Below are 4,487 nucleotides of genomic sequence, written 5' to 3' on the forward strand. Positions count from 1 at the left end.
AAATAACTTGGCGATTGTAGATATCATGCGGACATTTACCTTGAGTGAAGAAGTATGCCGTCTTTTTGAGGATTTTGAGGGTACTGAGCTTCCACGCTTATTTCTGGTCCCCCGCTGGTCTAATCTTTCAAAAGATTCATCAATATGATCTCTCGTTTCCCTCACCTACATGAGACAATGATAGTACATGGAGTGATATCCATAGCCCAGATCTACAACAACTTCAAAACTCAAAAGCACATGAATATTACCTCTGGCATAGAACCACTAACAGGGTCTTGTGCCGGCAATGAATTTTGTTGAATAAGTAATTGATTTCTATTGTCATGCTCACCATCCTGGTTCGGTGACACAGAAATGTTAAGCAAGTAACTATTTTATATTGTATCTTTTCTAACATGAGTAAAAGTAGCCATAACCTTTTCACGCGAAAGCAATAAATTATCCTGACATACGCCATGTTGCATAGGTGAGTGTGCTTCAACAGGTCCAGGTCCACTGCATTGGACTCTCTGCAAACTGAAATATTAATACAAGGTTTGAAGTGACAGGCAATGATATAGCCATGTATTGGCATTTACCTTTGTTTTACCATGTAGTACTGGTAATTGAGAAATAACATTATTGTTTGATCGTATATTTTCCTACAGAATTAACAAGTCTGAGTAAAATATTTAAAGAAATGCATACAACAGGGAAGAGAGAAGAACATCATTTACCTCTTCTTCTATGTTATTCCCATGGCTTTTATTATTTCTATCTTCAAGCCTTCTTATATGTTCCTTCAAAATTGCTAATTCCCCCCACATCATCTTCACCTCCACATGCCGGTCCATCGAGTTGTAGTCATATTGATGTTCTTGAGATACCGTGGTGTCCGACCATAGACTTGCTTAGGAGTTGGAAGCAAGCCCATGCCATGAATCTGTCCAGTCTTTTCTTCCCCTAACACTTCTTGCAGGGCATCACCTTGCCATGCAACTCTTCCATTGACATTTTGTCCCAACTCTGGTCGTTGAGCTATTAGATCCTCCAATCGATCCTATAAGAAAAGAATCATGCATATAATACTTGCTAGACTGAATTTGTAAGTAGACCCTCGAAAACTGCAACTTCAAAATTAAAAAGCACATAAATGTTGCCTACCAGACGGTCATTTTTCTCTTTATTTTCAGGAGCATCTTTCTTCTTGTGAGTTGCCAAGTAAATTGTTGATCGGTGTGGTCGTCTCTTCTCAGGATCAGCTTGTCTCTACAAAATAAAAAGAACAACGACATGACAAAACAGACAGAGAAACAAACTTCATGAATGAGGATTACTCACTATGTCTTCACCCCAACGAGCATAACTCTTTGTCCCAGCATTATGTGTATTCTTTACAAGGGAACGACTAATTACATTCTTCTCAGCTAGGGCCTGTTATGATGCAATCATACCACAAGTGCAACTTTTAAGATCAACCCAAGAACATAGATTTGAATGTAGAAACATGAAAGTATGGTATCGGATTCATTACCCTTCCTTTTTGGACTTCCAAAATTTAATAAGTCCACGCCACTGGTCACCTGTCCACATCATCCGGACATAGCTTATACAAAGCCTTCCTCTTGATGTCTGGATTTTTTTTCATGGCTGGGCTGTAGATAGCTTTTTTCAAACAAGATTTAAATTTCCTCCAGTCTCTTCCAATTGTTTTGAGTATCCATTTTTCACATGATCTAGGATACACAAACTTTGTCTGAAAGTAAAAATAAAAGTAAATAAACCTGTAGAAGGGCAGCAAATAGAATATTGTACTTCTTGTTAAATTGTGAAGTACCTTTACGCAGTCTAATATTGTTTCCTCGCGGCTATTCTTCTTGAGATCACGCCAATCATTTATGTTTAGTGGGCAAAATCCTCCATTTCTAGCTATCGTGCCCAGAAACTTCCCCAATATTGCCCCTTCTTCTCCTATAGGCTGGCCTTCTTCATTGCATGTTACAACTATTCTTTGCCCCTTTGGCATGTTCCAAACAATTGGCAAGCTCGTTCCCTTGCGCTTGACTACTTCCTTGTGCACTACAAGATTAATTTAGAAAAGTAGTAATTAAATTATGCCCACTGTTTAATCTTTTGATAGTAAGCGCATACAAAGTTAATTAAGAGAAGTACAAAATTTTAATAGGTCATTACCTTGATTGTCAACTCTATCCTCATTATCTTCCAATGCTTCTGATTCATCACCTGGTGCAGTATATTGCTCACCATTGTTGAAGTCTTCATCTTCATCACCACCCTGGTCTTCATCATCACGTTGATTAATCACATTCAACCTCTTTGACCTACGCAATTGTCCTGCAAAACAGCCAATCCATATTTTATTACAATATTAGGGCAGTAGGTACATATATGTAATGAGCAAGTCTGGACTATATTTCATATTTAAGGAGGGAAGGAAATACTTTGCGGCCTTCTCACAATAAGTTGGTCTGCACCTTCAGCACCATCCTGTAACAGAGCACTCTCATTTGTATGGTTAGATGGAGCAAAATCATTTCGATTATGTGGTGGAGCAATATCATTGCTAGCCTTCTCCTTAGACACATAAAGATGGACAGTTTTCCCGATGTCAGGATCAGACAACATTTTTATCGCAATACTTTGATCGTCGATGTGAACTAAGTAGGCGTTGCCTTGTGGGTCTTTTTCCGAATAGTATAGGAAATCAACTGCATGGAAGCCAACTTCCTCGGTCATTAAAATTAAATCGTAATACGAGACGTGACGCTTCATCATGGATCTTTGTAGAATTTTGGCTTCTTTATTTCCATCTTCATAGTGCAGGTATATGGTCAACAAGTCCGCCATCCTACATATATATAAAGATGTCAATCAAACCAGCAAAAAGAGCAACTAGACCTCACTGAAATAGGTAAACCAGCAAAGGTATAATTAAATTATTACATTGTTCTGCAATTACAGATTGTTCATTGTATAAGGCATTTATTAGATTTGATCCGGATAGGCCAAGTAGATACACTAGTAATTTACTATCTGGATAATTTTTTTTTTGATGAGATGTCAGAGATATTTCGAGTTTCCAGCAGCAATTTATTGCATGAAATTTTAAGGAATCACACTATAAGACCACAAGGAAATCTACATAATTGAATGAAGCCATGTCCGTGTTTATATGCAGAAAACTTAGATATATTCCAACTAGTTAGAAGTGTACGAGTACTTCAAGTGAGAAGATTAACTGAGGAATACTGTGCAGCAACAACTACTAGTTCATGTGTGCGTCTGTTACCTAGCCATCGTTCTACTACTAGTTCAGAACCGGCAGTTTTGTGCCCAATCAACTGTCGGACTCTGCAAGTCTAACACTGACAAAAGGAAGGCCTGAGTGCAAATTGTACATTGAATTTTTCCTGATTTGTAATCAGTTATGACTTATGACCCACAATGTATAGATATAGTCGAATAATTTTGAAGCAATTCCTGCTAATTGAAATTCTAGGCTACAGACATATTGGCGTAGGCACACATATTTTGGATTCAGGTGTAGAATCCATGTCAAGTTGGACTAGCCGAGGAGAAAGTGCAGATGTAGGTCATCAGCGTTGCAATTACCAGAGATGTTCCAAATCAACCTCAAACATCAAACATAGGAATCACTTCGTGGCTTGCAAATTACCTGGACCCGAACGTCTCAAGAGCGGAATGGAGATCCCGTTGCTGGGTTGCTCGATGGGGGTAGGGGGTAGGCTGTAGTCGACGCCGCGGTGGTGGAGGACGGCGCGGTGGTGGGGGGCGGCGCGTTGGTGGAGGGCGGCGCGGTGGTGGGCGGCGCGGTGGTGGGCGGCGCGTGGGGGAAGTGATAGGCGGCGTGCGGTGGGTTACTCAGCCCGGTAATCACTTTTGAGTTAATTACGGGACAGTTTGTTTCTTTGTTTGACGCTGGGATTTATCAGAGGAGCTCTATATATAGGACATATAATTGGAGGGAAAAGTGAATATTAGCGGGAATAATTAAAAGTTTCCCTCCGCTAGTTTTTGGTCTCGAAACAAAATAACCAGATTGGCGGGAGAGCTTCTCCAACAGAAGCTCCAAAAATCGGCGCGCTACATGTAGTTTGCAACGCGCTGTAAACCGATACCGCACGTTTGCGCGAAAGTTGTCCCGCCGGAAGCGCCATTTTGCCGGGCGTGCTCGGACGGCAAAAGTGCTCCTCTGCCGGAAGCGCCATTATGCAGCGCGCAGCACGGTCCGAACGGCTAGTTGCTTCGTTTTCGGTCAAAATATAAATCAAACAAAACAAATAAAACACGAAAAATTACGCAATTTATTGAAAGTTCGACATTTTAAGCGACATTTCAAACTATACTCAGAGTCTACTCCTCCGAGTCCCAGTCGTAGTCCGAGGAGTGGGAGCTCGGAGTCGTCTCCGACACCGGCGTCGAAGTCCACTCGAAGGACGAAGAGGAGGAGAGGACGATGGTGG

This window comes from Lolium rigidum, chromosome 5 (genome assembly GCF_022539505.1).
Source record: "Lolium rigidum isolate FL_2022 chromosome 5, APGP_CSIRO_Lrig_0.1, whole genome shotgun sequence".
NCBI lineage: Eukaryota > Viridiplantae > Streptophyta > Magnoliopsida > Poales > Poaceae > Lolium > Lolium rigidum.